Source organism: Ambystoma mexicanum, chromosome 12 (genome assembly GCF_040938575.1).
Source record: "Ambystoma mexicanum isolate Mex_15411 chromosome 12, UKY_AmexF1_1, whole genome shotgun sequence".
NCBI lineage: Eukaryota > Metazoa > Chordata > Amphibia > Caudata > Ambystomatidae > Ambystoma > Ambystoma mexicanum.
This window is the reverse complement of record NC_090936.1, coordinates 860773650-860789598: the sequence shown is the minus strand read 5'-3', so window position 1 is coordinate 860789598 and position 15949 is coordinate 860773650.

Here is a 15949-nt window from a genome sequence, read left to right as displayed (position 1 = left end):
CCAAGCTTTCATTTCTCCCCTGATTGGGGGAGCTAAGTTGTGTCAGAGTGATGTCATTTTACAGCCTGCAGAAAGTCCACTCCTCCTGTCAACTTGCACACAAATCTAGATTTTAACCAAATACATATTTGCAGAGGTACATATTGTTTAAAATTACATGCACCCCTCACATGTCACAGGAGGTATCCACTGTTCAAACTCTGCTCTTCCTGGGAGCTTGCATTCAGAAATGGCAATATTCGCACTTTTTAACTGATTTTTCAATTTCGGACATTAACCCAAATTTACACACATGTGCGCAAGGAGTATGGACATTAGTTGATGAAGTGTCAGATTTTTCACATGCACACATTTTGAGTAATATCCTCTTTTCCGCTAAAACCCCCCTGAACATACCACCGGGTCCTAACACGTCTTAAAATGTGGGCAGAAAAATCACAAGAATTATGGTGTCATTTAAATAATTTTCACAAGTCCGTACTATGAGTTATTCATCTTTTTAGAGTTATGTTCTGGCCCCAAAGGGGTGTGGTTTCCCCCCAGCACAAGGTTGAATTTCTGGTTTTTCCAGTTCTGCCAAGCCAGCTTGCTCTCACAGGCAGTGCTCCTCCCCTGTCCTTCCAGGAGGAAGCTCCATTTACGACTCCCGCCAATAAAACATTTGCCTGAGTCAGGACAGGGCTTTGTTCAGAGCTCCTGTATTCTGTGGGGGCTCCCCTTAATTCAATTATCAGAGAGATGGCATATCCTTAGTGTGGCCAGCAAAAGGCAGATAGGCCTGGGAACACAGCTGTGACTCAAGTTTCACTCCTGATGGGGGGTAGTTGCCAGGCAAAATTGGAATCTCTTTAAGCCAGTTTTTAGCTACATGTCATTTCTGTTCCCCAATTTTCTGCATTCAAATAAAACTAAACATTTTTACATATGCAGCTAGAATGCTGATTCTAAGTTTAAAACTATGACATTTAAACAATTGAAACCTATGTGACACTCAAAAGTAGGTCACTCAGTCAATTTAAACATTTAGATTTTTAGTGTCTTTCAGTCCAAATTTACTTAAACTGCTGAAATCCACAGCTCAGCCAGTCTTGTTATAAACCTTCAAGTTACTTCAGAATATAACTTTACATTGGATCCACCTCTCAGTAAGTATTTCTTTGGCTTGCTTTGGGTTCATTTATTCAGTTTTACACAAAAAAAGTAAAATCTGGTGTTGTTTTAAAACGCCGGCTTTTTGATAGTGGTGAGTACTGGTACTGCACCCATTTTTGGGATTTAAGAAATGAATTCCCCACAGTTATGGGTTTGCTTTTGGCAATCAGCATTGCCATTCCCAATGGTTTCAGACTACTGTGTGGGTAGTCCAATGGTGGTTTTAGGCAGTTTCCTTCTGTGCCCATAACATCGGCAAAAATGGGTGGCAGCCTATTCTTCATGCACTTCCCTGGGCATTTTCTGGGAAGCTCTGGCCATCATGATGTTTTCCATGTCAGTACTGCACAGTTTTGAGGTAGGGCTTGGATGCGTGGATAAAAACATCCCACAAGGGGCACCTGCCAGCAGGCCCCCACTCATGTCCAACTCATGTCTCCCAGCACCCCCACCCCCCACCAGTCAGGGGCACCTGCCAGCAGGCCCCCACTCATGTCCAACTCATGTCCCCCTGCACCCCCACCCACCAGCACTGTGGGGCACCCTCCATCAGGCCCCCACTCATGTCCAACTCATGTCTCCCAGCACTCCACCAGTCAGGGGCACCTGCCACCAGGCCCCCACTCATGTCCAACTCATGTCTCCCAGCAGTCAGGGGCACCTGCCAGCAGGCCCCCACTCATGTCCAACTCACGTCTCCCAGCACCCCCACCCCCCACCAGTCAGGGGCACCTGCCAGCAGGCCCCACCTCATGTCCAACTCATATCCCCCTGCACCCCCACCTCGCTGCATCCAAGGGAACCCTCCACCAGGCCCCACTCATGTCCAATTCATGTCCCCCTGCACCCCCACCCCCAAGCACTGTGGGGCAACATCCACCAGGCCCCCACTCATGTTCAACTCATGTCCCCCTACACCCCCACCCCCCTGCATCCAGGGGCATCCTCCACCAGGCCCCACTCATGCCCAACTCATGTCTCCCAGCACCCCCAGCCCCCACCAGTCAGGGGCACGTGCCAGCAGGCCCCCACTCATGTCCAACTCATGTCTCCCAGCACCCCCACACCCCCACCAGTCAGGGGCACCTGCCAGCAGGCCCCACCTCATATCCAACTCATGTCTCCCAGCACCCATACCCCCCACCAGTCAGGGGCACCTGCCAGCAGGCCCCCACTCATGTCCAACTCATGTCTCCCAGCACCCCCACCAGTCAGGGGCACCTGCCAGCAGGCCCCCACTCATGTCCAACTCATGTCCCCGAGGACCCCCACCCCCCTGCATCCAGGGGCACCCTCCACCAGGCCCCACTCATGTCCAACTCATGTCCCCCTGCACCCCCACCCCTCAGCACTGTGGGGCACCCTCCACCAGGCCCCCACTCATGTTCAACTCATGTCCCCCTGCATCCCCACCCCCTTGCATCCAGGGGCACCCTCCACCGGGCCCCACTCATGTCCATCTCATGCCCCCCTGCACCCCCACCCCCCAGCACTGTGGGGCACCCTCCACCAGGCTCCCACTCATGTCCAACTCATGTCCCCCTGCACCCCCACCCCCCTGCATCCAGGGGCACCCTCCAGCAGGCCCTACTCATGTCCAACTCATGTTCCCCTGCACCCCCACCCCCCAGCACTGTGGGGCACCCTCCACCAGGCCCCCACTCATGTCCAACTCATGTCCCCCTGCACCCCCACCCCCTGCATCCAGGGGCACCCTCCACCAGGCCCCCACTCATGTCCAACTCATGTCCCCTTGCACCCCCACCCCCCTGCATCCAGGGGCACCCTCCACCTGGCCCCACTCATGTCCAACTCATGTCCCCCTGCGCCCCCACCCCCCAGCACTGTGGGGCACCCTCCACCAGGCCCCACTCATGTCTCCCAGCACCCCCACCCCCCACCAGTCAGGGGCACCTACCTGCCAGCAGGCACCTGCACATGTCCTCCAGCCAACAGTCATCCCAATCTAGATCCCTGGCCCTTATGGGCATCCTCCACCTGCCAAACACCCAGCCAAGAATTGCATCCACCCACTTAGAAATGCCAATTACATGATACAACCCCAATGGCAAGTATGTGAATGAAGACATGTCCCTCACATACACACAATGGGTGTCAGTGTATGTCAAAACCCATATCATGACATGCACAAAACCAATGAGATGATACTAAACATTGAAGTATGATGAAAAAATATGTATTAAAAGCAACAGAAATGGAATCAAAAATAAAGAAACAAAAATGGGAATTAAAAACAAAAAGCAGCATGTCCATAAAAGAATGTAAAACCACAAATCATAATCCAAAGGAAAGGTATCCAAAGTCACAGTTCATAAAAGTAAATCCAATGGAAAATTAAAACCAAAAACCATTGATCCATGGGTAAAATCAAAATAAAAAATAAAAAATCCAACAGTCAACTGTATACAGATAAACAATCCAGGGTCCATGATCCCAACAGAAGAAATGAAACCTATCTAATAACACTACCTAATGAAAAAAACTCTATACATAAAAGTGGCCCATTGTCCAAAAGGTCCAAAAAATATAAAAAAGCAAAGGAAACCTAACACTAACTACAGAACTATTTAGAAGGGCAGTGGGCCAGTCCGACGGCTCACTTCGGGATGTTCCGGGCGAGGGCATCATCGAACTCCTGCTCAATGTCCCGGACGCGGTCCTCCTCCATGGCCCTGAGGGTCTGCAGGGCCGACGACATGTTCACCTCCAACTCCCTTCTGATTGCCTCGAGGCACTCGGCCCGCCTCAGGGCCCTCCGCATGGAGTTCTCCGCCCTGACCATCGTGAGCCTTGCCCCTTCCGGCCGCTGCCGCTCCGCATCTATGGTGTGGCCCAACCGCTGCCACACGGAAGACACTTCCCGTCCTGGGTCCTCCTGCCCTCCGGCCGATGCCTGCCCCTCCGATGTCGAAGGCCCCGAGCCATCATGGCTCCCACCTCGTTGCTGCTGCTTCTGTGCCTGTGCCCGTGCCCTGGCTCCTGCTGCCTGCACATCCACCGGCTGGGGTGCAGTCGTTGATGTGGCCACCCCTGCTGGACGTCCGACTCCCGACTATGGCAGGGATGCCTCCTCCACCAGCCTGGCCGCACTGTCAGAGGCAGCTCCACAGGGCACCCAGGTGACAAATGCTTGGGAAGATTGCACAGAGGAGAACTGGCGCATAGGGTGTTCAGTTGAGGGGGGGTCGGAGCAAGCTGCAGCAAACGGAGGAATCCGGCCTGGGTGACCTGTACCAGTAGGCCGACACGGTCAACGAGCCATTCGAGATGTCGTGCAGTCTCCTCATGAAAAGACTGCAGGTCACCTCACATGGCCCCTTGACGCAACACCAAACCAGTCAGGACAGGCTCAACCCGTACCTAGATAGCCACATCCGCAGGCAGAGGAAGGCCAGTTGTTGTGAGCTCATCCCCTGCCTGAAAACGGGTCTGGACATAGGCATCCCTGCTGGTGCAAGATGATGCAGTGACAGGATCAGGGAGAGGATTGCACACAGGCACCTCTGCAGCGGCCTGTGCTGCCTCCTGTCCCTGGTCCTGCACTGCACCACTAGCACCAGTGGAATCCCCACCTCCAGACCCCGTCTCTGTTGCTTGCACGGCCTCCTCCTCCACCAAACCCCCCACCAACCTGGATTACTCCGTGCCATCTTCCCCCGTTGGGCCCTGTTGGGGTCCCAGCTGCCCCTTCTGCTGCTGAGGAGTCCAACTCCGACCTCCGCCTCTTGGACCTTCCCCCGGCAGCTGTGGCCTGGGACGCGGCACCGGACTCCTCACTCCCCGACAAGATCACAACCTGGGAGGGGAGCCGGGCCTTGCGTCTCCAGCTGGCGGTGCGATCCCCACTGCTGTGCTCCACAGCACCTTCTCCGCCCTCTTCATCAGTTGACGCTGCAGACAGGGAGAAATAAAACACAGGCATCAGGGCACTGTACAATGGACACATACACACATGACAGTTGTACAGGAGTGGCATTGGCATACCTCAGACATGGCATCACAATTGCCAACACACATGTCATTTCAACTCGCACACATGAGCCATACCACAGCCATATCGCAACAGCCAGCAGCATCCATACACATACAACAGCATGAGCAGGCAAAGGTGAGCCAGACATCACATGCAACACAGGGAGTGCACTACACATGCACACACACCACCACACTTGCATGCATGTGTACACCTCTGCCAACTGTCGCAGTGTTCAGATTGGCATCCATGTCACATCTGCCAATCAGGCTTCCACATCTCGCTGTCACATGCATCCATGTTGCATCACTGTTGCACGCTTGTCAAATACACACACATGCACATGTACACAGTGCTGATACATGCAGCTGAAAACAACATCCATGTGTGACATCACGAACATGCCTACTTACATACACATTCATCCAAACATGTGTGCCCACACAACTGCATTTGGCATGCAAGCCTACACACACAAGCACCATCCATGTCTCACACATGACAGCCCTCGCATGTGTTAGCCTCACAGCCCTGTACACCCCCCCCCCATACTTGGCCCCATAAAAACACATGTGCAACCTGCACACTACTGGCACATCACCACACGCACAGTTCACAATCATGATGCATGTACACTTACTGCTCGACTCCAGACGGGTCTGCCTCTCAAGGACCTGGACGTGGAGCGCTGGGGATATGCGTTCCAGGAACCTCATCTGATCGTCCGACAAGTGGCCCCGGCGCCCCTTAGCATCCGCTGCCTTCAAGAGGCGCCGGGCCTTGTTGAGCGTCCTGGACCTGAAGTCCTCCCAGCGCTTCCTGACATGATGGAATAGTCGGACTGCCACCCCCTCTGCGTTGATGGCAGTCACGATGTCCGTCCAGATCCGAGTCCGTCCTTCCTTGTCGGCGCGCAAACTTCAGAAGAGGGCCTCATACTGCCCCAGGACTTGCTCCACCAGGACACCAACTTCGGTGGCAGTGAAGCTGGTGCCCCTCTGCCTCTCTGGCCGGGGGTTGTCAGTGGTGCCAGATGTTGCAGTGCCCGACATGACAACCCCGGAGGCAGGAGTGGGTGGGCAACTGGGTCCTGGGGCTGGTCTGTGGAGCGATGGAATCCCAGTCAGGAGTCTTCGGTTCCAGCAGGGGTGGTCACAGCAACAGCACCCCTGGCTGATGTGCAGGCAGCAAATGGCAGGGCACGTGGGCAGCAGGCAATCAGGCAGCAGCAGATGGCAGGTGGGAGCGTGCTCAGGAGTCTGGGGGGCAGTAATTTGGCCTTCTGGGCAGGAGCGTGGTCTTCCCTGTGCTTACGTGTGGCCAGCTTGATACGGAGTGATTTGGCACGTGAAAATCCAGCACGTCTGCATGTAATTCGAGGAAAGGGCCCTAGCGCGTAAGCGCGTCAGCACACGTACGCAAATTCATTGGCCCAAAGGCCACCAGCGCGTGTGCGCATCTGTGACATGCGTGCGCAGGCGTTTCCCTGTACACGGGTGCATGTTACACGCCCAATGACTGCATGTCAGAGTGTCAGCTCGTGTAATTGGAGGATGGGGCCTTAGCGCGTACACGCGGAAGTGACACTGGACGTGTGGGCATGTTTAAAAGGTACGTGTAGAATGCCATTTCCTTGTACGTGCTTTTCGTGGAGAGCGAGTGGGTGAAATCTGTACTTCTTGTCGGTTCACACGCGATTTACTTCACGGCGTTCCAAGTTCGTACTCCCTGTTAACTCTGACAGCATTTTCTCTTCTTGTCTTTTTCCTGGGCCTGTTTCCTCAAACACCGTTCACTTCTCCTGTTGTCCTGTCTCCTCAGACAGCGTACAATTCTTCTTTTGGCAGGGGTGTTGCCAACGCGCACACGCACGTATTTTTCTTGTGATATTTCCTGGCAGACGGTGAGTCGCGCACGTATTTGACATCTGTGCTTGCCCCGTGTGTTGTCTACCCCTTCAGAGGTCAGTCTAGGCTGCGTGTGAAACGCATACGTTCATTTTTGTGTTTCTGGGTGCCACAGCGTAGTGCAGGTTTATTTGGTCTAGGAGGGGTTGCGTGCACATTATCTCCCTTTTTCGGGGTGCCTGTGCATTGCGTGACCCGTCATCTTCCCCCAGGGGTCACATACAGCCTTGCTAGAGCACTAGGGTACAAATTCCATCTAGTACCCTACCCCTTTGACCCCCAATTGCTCAGGACAATAGTTTACTGCAACTCCCATAGACACAACAACATCAGTGCCATGGTTGGGAGGCGAGCACGCGGTAAGGGTGGCAAAGGTGGGCGAGCCACAAGAGGTGGCCGTGGTGGATACAGTAGGGGACGTGGCCGGGACTTGCAGGGTGCCCCTAGCCCCCCATGTGTGGGTGACCAGTCAGGGACACCCATGCCCCTCCTCCCCCTGGTTGAGGGTAACGTGGCTGACACCATCCCTGCTCAGCCCTTGTTGGACCAGCCCATTGTGGCACCAGACCTGGCACAGGGTGACGCCATGGCTGACTTCCAGGTCAGCAGGTCTAGGCCACATGTGGCGTTGCACGTTGGTGTCACCAGCCCACGTGGATCAGGGGCAGCTATGTCATCTGCTGCCCCGAGTAGGCAGGGTGGGGAGGCTGCAGAGGCAGCTGCGGCTACATCCACCCCAGCTCTGATTCTCCCAGCCAGGACACTGTCGGTCCTAGTCCATCCTGCTGACGTTCCCCCTGACTACATCACACTTCAGCTAATGCTAATGCCTGCACCAAGTCCCATGGTGAGTTTTCATTCCCACACTCCTAGTCCACAGTCCACCGGGGCTCCTGCCCTTAGTGTCCAGAGCGGCATAGGACACACAGTATCACCACCACCTTCCAAGCGGAAGAGGAAGAGTGCTCGTCCAGTACAGGCTGATGCCCCAGACACGGCTACACAGTCCGGCCCACCAAGGAAGCCCAGCTTCAATCAGGCCGAACATGATGCACTTGTGGAGTATGTGTCCGCACATGAGAGCGAAATGGTGATTACTGCAGGATGCAAGACTACACCTGCACAACGTCAGGCACACTGGCAGACCATCGCAGACCTCATAAGTGCCCTTGGATTCATGAGGCACACAGCTAATGATTGCTACAAGCGCTGGAATGACCTGAAGCGCAGGGCAAAGAAAAAGCTGGCCTCAAGTCATGCCACAACTCTAGTGACTGGAGGTGGGTCTCCAGCAGAGGACATAGAACTCACTCCACATGAGTATGTTGCTGGGACCTACGTCACGGAGGAACAGATCCAAGGCGTGGGAGACCTGCCAGATTACGAGGCATTGTCCGGTGAATGCACATGCATGTGTGTGTCATCCATGTGCATGGTGTGTGTGTGTGAGTGCTTCTGATTGAGTGCCAGGTGAGGGGGTGTGTGCCTGAGTGGTTTGGGTCGCCCATGTGCTTCATCCAATACATTCTGCGCACCAGGATTTGGGTGTTGCAGTATCCCTTCTGGCAACAGTAGACATTCAGCCCAACCTCACGCCAGTTGCCCTTGAAATGTCATCTTGCCACAACATAGTTGCATATTATTCTGTGTTCATTCAGGCTGATTGTCTGCATTCCACCACTTTCACTAGGCATTTCTCAGTCCTATTGTCACATGTGTGACATGGCTAGGAAACATGCCATCTGTGTGATGGCATGTGTCATGTATGTGTGTTGGACATGCCAATCACAGGCCAATATGTGATGGCACTGCTAGCCAGCATGCAGAAAATGTGTTGGTCTTCCATCTTGGTGTCATCAATGTGTGCCATTTGCCTCCCCTTCATACGCACTGACAGTGCATGCATGGGAGGGGTATAGTCATGTGGGACATGTGTCAATGAAGTACTGTTTCTGTTGCTTCTCAGCCCTAATTGTGTGCCATGGTGCTAATGCCTGTTCCCATTTCTTTTCTTTCATGTCTTTGCAGGGGATGACGCACTTGATACTGCTGGGGTTGTGGAGATGGTGCAGACCCAGGAGGGGTCTCAGGCCCGACCGGGCACCAGTGAGGGACGTGGTGTGGTGGTGGGTGAGAACCCACACTTGCTGCAGACCATCATCTCAAGGGTTGTCTCTGAGTGCACCTCCCCCGAGCTCTATTCTGGTGTCGATTCGGATGATGAGACCTATGTGCCGTCGCAGGTAAGTGTTTCTGGGAGGGATTCTGTACTGTCTAACCCACCTGCACCAGGGGTGGAACCCTCAATGGGGATGTCAGTGTTGGTAGGTCCGCCTTTGGTGGTTACGGATGCAGGGTCACACTCCACTACATCTGATCCTGTTCCTGGGCCAGCAGATCAGAGGGGGAATGCAGTCCTGCAGCCTCAGGCAGTGCCGGCACAGCAAGGCGCAGTTCGCCTTGCCCCAGACAGGTGTGGTGCCCGCCGACGCGGTGGCCTTACGCCACCTGGCAATACCGCATGGGAGAAATCCATATACGGTATGGCAAACCAACAGGCAGCATCAACTGAGATGATAGCTCAGGCCATGGATAGGGTGGCCACTTCCATTGTCCCCCAAGAAAGGCTGATTGAACAACTACAGCAGGCAACAGACTCCATTTGCCAGTCACACAGGGAGGACATGTTGGCGTCCAACAGGGACAGGCGGGCGGCACTGGAGACACTGCGGGAAGCCATTTCTATTGAGTCCCAGGGCCACAGGGAAGCCCTGAGGGTGGAACTCCGTCAGATCAGGGTAACTCTGGTTGAGCTTGAGGCTTCAGCTAACACGAGGACAGAACAGCAGCTGGAGCGGCTTATACGTACGCCCCCCACTGAGATGCAGGCAGCTAGGGAGGAGGTCCGGGCATCCCGTGAGTTGTTGCATGGGGACCTCCGCACAATTATCCTCCAGAACCAGACATTCCACACCCGCATGCTTGCTGCCATGGAGGACCAGACTAGGGATTTGCGTGGGCTGCCTCCCATAGTGCCACCACCTCCTGATGCAGCTGCAGAGGGTGAGGAGAGCGACAGCAGCGATTCTCCCACAATAGGGTAGCCGTGCAGGCCATGAGCCCATGGAGGTGTTTTTTTCCGCAAGATCCACACAGATGGGTTTTGGTGTGAACCCTGTCCTCGGACCTCCTGGGTGGCCTCTCCCACCCTCCCGGGCCCATTCATGCCCATTTTTGATTTTTGATTTTTGATTTTTGATTTTTGATTTTTGTTTTTTGTTTTTTGATTTTTGATTTTTGATTTTTGGGACAGTGTGTTGCCTTGTGTGGCTCCCGTGGGCATACACTGTATTGTGGCTGAGCACATGCAGGCTTGTCCTGAATTTGGGTCAGATGCTTGGGTTTGTGTGACACACACCCCTCCTGCTTCCCGTTTCCATGGGCTTACAAAGGGTGTGCCCAAGTGACATTGACTTACACAGTGACGTTGGACTCCCATTTGATGTGTGGGCAGTCTGTAGTCAATACTGTGTATACATTCCTAGTGCATATTGTTGTTGTATTGTACACTGCATGGTGTATTGAAATGTGCCTCTGCATTCATCTCATCCTCCTAATTTGCAGGTACATTTCTCATGTCTTCACAAGGTGGTCTACTTTGGAAATGGAGTCCATGTTGTTAGCAGTGCACCTACACTTTTGTGTGGCGCTAACACTGTGCAGTTGGAAGTGTTCCAAGTGCTGGCATTATCAGGTATAGAGGCTACCAATTTCTCAAGTCCGTGCTGTCATGTTTATGGTCGGTTGGAGGTTGTGTAGGTGATGAGTATTATTGGTAAATATTTGGTAATGTGTGTTGTTGGTCCTGCATTACTGTGAGCATTTCATGTGTGGCCAGTGTCCATTAGGGACACTGTAGTTGGTGACACTTGTGTCATGTTGTGCGGGTTAATTTGTTTGCTCTCACATAGCATGACATGCCATGGCGTGTTGTGTGGCGGTGCCGGGGAGAGGTTGGGTGACATGGCACTGTTGTCATGTTGTATTTTGCAAGTGGGTATTCATTTTTGCAGCATAGAAGTGTGCCTTTTGATGACACTGCACTGGTGGTGTTTGTGTAGGTAGGGATGCACACATTGTGACACTTCCAGGTGAAAAATCTCAGGCTGCTATGGTTCTGACAGTTGAATATCCCTTAATTCATCAGAATTGTCTGATTGAGTCATCATTGATTGTCAGATGGTATGTGCCAGGGCTGTGTGCACTCCACAGGGGTGTGATTTCTATGTGAAGTAATTAGCCATCAGCTGCGTACAGGCTGCCTCACCCCGTGCCCTTTCCCCTCTCATGCGCAGCGGGCGTGCATGTGGTTGGGGATGTGGGGGCACCACCATGTCCACAGCCAGGCCCCGGCGTGTTGCAACATTGTGCAGGAGACATGCTGCCACTATGATCCTGCACACTACTGGGGGAGCGTATAACAGCTGCCCGCCAGAACGGTCAAGGGAGCGAAAGCGTGACTTGAGCACTCCGAATGTGCGCTCCACTATGCCCCGGATTGCAATATGGGCTGTGTTGTATCTTACCTCGGGAGGCGTGATGGGGTTCCGAATTGGCGTCATCATGTGGGTGCTCAGAGGGTAGGCACTGTCCCCTGGGGAGGTGGTGATGGGATCATTAGTGGGGTAGTGACATTACTCTGTATCTGTCTTGCATGCGTGTGCTGTGGCATTTATACACACCAAGCAGCCATGCATCGCCATGCCGCCCAGCTTCCATGTCCCGGTTTAGGGTTGACATCCTGTACATGAAGCTGTCGTGGGTGGACCCTGGATAGTTGCCATATACTGAGGTGATGATTCCCTTGGCATCACATACTACCTGGACGTTGATGGAATGCCAGTGCTTGTGGTTTCTATAGATGTGCTCAGATGCCCTGGGGGGACGTAGAGGCACATGGGTGCAATCAATGGCACCCAGCACTTTGGGGAATTGGGCCACACTGTAGAAATCCTGGCTGACAGCCTGCCTTTCTGCAGGTGTTCTGGTCAGGTATATGTGCCTGCGGACTGATGGGCGTGCAGTGATGATGGCCAATACCTGGTGTAGGCACCGTGACTGCGTGTCCTGTGACACCCCCCCAGTATGGCACTTGTCCGCTGAAATGATCCGGTAGCCAAGAAGTGCACTACATTGAGGACCTTCTCCAGGGGGCTGAGTGCTTGGGAGCACAGGGTGGGTGATGTCATCCTCCCACTCACTGACCAGGTCGAGTATTATGTGTGGTGGAAACCTGTACCTCCCATACACCTGGTCATCAGGCATACCAAACAGGCTGGTTCTGGGTGTGAAGATTCTGGCCCTGACTATCCTCCTCCTCCTGAGGTATCCCACGGCCGCTGCTGCTAGGAACGGTATATTCATCCTTGCATCTGAGCTTGTTTGTTGTTTGCACACTCTTTTATGCTGCGCGGGATGTGCACTGTGTTTCCGGATTGGACCTTTTTTTGGGCGCGTTGTAGGCGACCGTGTAAATCTTTCCCGCCCATCCCAGGAATACACGTGACATGCTCTCCCAGGCGCAGTCGCAAGTATATATTCCCGCCCACCCAAGGACTACACGTACCCCACTCTCACAGGCCCAGTCGCATGCGGAAGTTCACGCGAGACACGTAATACACGTACCGTGCTGATATTGCGTGTGGAAGTTCACGTGGACCCATAATACACGTGCCCTGATGAAATCGCGTGTAAGACTACCCGCGTACCCCTGAAATAAACGTACCCAGGCAAATCGCACTGCTAGGGTGTGGGGGGGTGGGAGACATGAGTGGGGGCCTGGTGGAGGGTGCCCCTGGATGCAGGGGGGTGGGGGTGCAGGGAGACAGGAGTGGGGGCCTGGTGGAGGGTGCCCCTGGATGCAGGGGGGAAGGGGTGGAGAGAGACAGGAGTGTGGGCCTGGTGGAGGGTGCCCCTGGATGCAGGGGGTGGGGGTGCAGGGAGACAGGAGTGGGGGCCTGGTGGAGCGTGCCCCTGGATGCTGGGGGGTGGGGATGCAGGGAGACATGAGTTGGACATGAGTGGGGGCCTGGTGGAGGGTGCCCCTGGATGCAGGGGGGTTGGGGGGTGCAGGGAGACAGGAGTGGTGGCCTGGTGGAGGGTGCCCCTGGATGCAGGGGGTGGGGGTGCAGGGAGACAGGAGTTGGGGCCTGGTGGAGGGTGCCCCTGGATGCAGGGGGTGGGGTGCAGGGAGACAGGAGTGGGGGCCTGGTGGAGGGTGCCCCTGGATGCTGGGGGGTGGGGGTGCAGGGAGACAGGAGTGGGAGCCTGGTGGAGGGTGCTCTGGATGCAGGGGGTGGGGGTGCAGGGAGACAGGAGTGGGGGCCTGGTGGAGGGTGCCCCAGGATGCAGGGGGGTGGAGGTGCAGGGAGACAGGAGTGGGGGCCTGCTGGAGGGTGCCCCTGGATGCGGGGGGGTGGGGGTGCAGGGAGACAGGAGTGGGGGCCTGGTGGAGGGTGCCCCTGGATGCAGGGGGCTTGGGGGTGCAGGGAGACAGGAGTGGGGGCCTGGTGGAGGGTGCCCCTGGATGCAGGGGGGTGGGGGTGCAGGGAGACAGGGGTGGGGGCCTGGTGGAGGGTGCCCCTGGATGCAGGGGGGTGGGGGTGCAGGGAGACATGAGTGGGGGCCTGGTGGAGGGTGCCCCTGGATGCAGGGGGGGTGCAGGGGAACATGAGTTAGACATGAGTTGGGCCTGTTGGAGGGTGCCCCTGGATGCTGGGGGGTGGGGGTGCAGGGGGACATGAGTGGGGGCCTGGTGGAGGATGCCCCTGGATGCAGGGGGTGGGGGTGCAGGGAGACAGGAGTGGGGGCCTGGTGAAGGGTGCCCCTGGATGCAGTGGGTTGGGGGTGCAGGGAGACAGGAGTAGGGACCAGGTGGATGGTGCCCCTGGATGCAGGGGGGTGGGGGTGAAGGGATACAGGAGTGGGGGCCTGGTGGAGGGTGCCCCTGGATGCTGGGGGGTGGGGGTGCAGGGAGACATGAGTTGGACATGAGTGGGGGCCTGGTGGAGGGTGCCCCTGGATGCTGTGGGGTGGGGGTGCAGGGGGACATGAGTTGGACAGGAGTGGGGGCCTGGTGGAGGGTGCCCCTGGATGCAGGGGGATGGGGGTGAAGGGAGACATGAGTGGGGGCCTGGTGGAGGGTGCCCCTGGATGCTGGAGGGAGGGGGTGCAGGGAGACAGGAGTGGGGGCCTGGTGGAGGGTGCCCCTGGATGCTGGGGGGTGGGGGTGCAGGGAGACATGAGATGGACATGAGTGGGGGCCTGGTGGAGGGTGCCCCTGGATGCTGTGGGGTGGGGGTGGAGGGGGACATGAGTTGGACAGGAGTGGGGCCTGGTGGAGGGTGCCCCTGGATGCTGTGGGGTGGGGTGCAGGGAGACATGAGTGGGGGACTCTTGGAGGGTGCCCCTGGATGCACGGGGGTGGGGGTGCAGTGAGACAGGAGTGGGGGCCTGGTGGAGGGTGCCCCTGGATGCTGGGGGGTGGGGGTGCAGGAGACATGAGTTGGACATGAGTGGGGGCCTGGTGGAGGGTGCCCCTGGATGCTGTGGGGTGAGGGTGCAGTGGGAAATGAGTTGGACAGGTGTGGGGGCCTGGTGGAGGGTGCCCCTGGATGCAGGGGGGTGGGGGCGGAGGGAGACAGGAGTGGGGGCCTGGTGGACGGTGCCCCTGCATGCAGGGGGGTGGGGGTGCAGGCTGACATGAGTGGGGGCCTGGTGGAGGGTGCCCCTGGATGCTGTGGGGTGGGGGTGCAGGGGGACATGAGTTGGACATGAGTGGGGGCCTGGTGGAGGGTGCCCCTGGATGCAGGGGGGTGTGGGTGCAGGGAGACAGGAGTGGGGGCCTGGTGGAGGGTGCCCCTGGATGCAGGGGGGTGGGGGTGCAGGGAGACAGGAGTGGGGGCCTGGTGGAGGGTGCCCATGGATGCAGGGGGGTGGGGGTGCAGGGAGACAAGAGTGGGGGCCTGGTGGAGGGTGCCCCTGGATGCAGGGGGGTGGGGGTGCAGGGGGACATGAGTGGGGGCCTGGTGGAGGGTGCCCCTGGATGCAGGGGTGCAGGGAGACAAGAGTGGGGACCTGTTGGAGGGTGCCCCTGGATGCAGTGGGGTGGGGGTGCAGGGAGACAGGAGTGGGGGCCTTGTGGAGGGTGCCCCTGGATGCAGGGGGGTGGGGGTGCAGGGAGACAGGAGTGGGGGCCTGGTGGATGGTGCCCCTGGATGCAGGGGGGGTGCAGGGGGACATGAGTTGGGCCTGGTGGAGGGTGCCCCTGGATGCTGGGGAGTGGGGGTGCAGGGGGACATGAGTGGGGGCCTGGTGGAGGGTGCCCCTGGATGCAGGGGTGCAGGGAGACAAGAGTGGGGACCTGTTGGAGGGTGCCCCTGGATGCAGTGGGGTGGGGGTGCAGGGAGACAGGAGTGGGGGCCTTGTGGAGGGTGCCCCTGGATGCAGGGGGGTGGGGGTGCAGGGAGACAGGAGTGAGGGCCTGGTGGAGGGTGCCCCTGGATGCAGTGGGCTGGGGGTGCAGGGAGACAGGAGTGGGGGCCTGGTGGAGCGTGCCCCTGGATGCAGGAGGGTGGGGGTGCAGGGAGACAGGAGTGGGGGCCTGTGGAGGGTGCCCCTGGATGCTGGGGGATGGGGGTGCAGGGAGACAGGAGTGGGGGCCTGGTGGAGGGTGCCCCTGGATGCCAGGGGGGTGGGGATGCAGGGAGACAGGAGTGGGGGCCTGGTGGAGGGTGCCCCTGGATGCAGGGGGGTGGGGTGCAGGGAGACATGAGTGGGGGCCTGGTGGAGGGTGCCCCTGGATGTAGAGGGGGGTGCAGGGGGGGTGCAGGGGGAC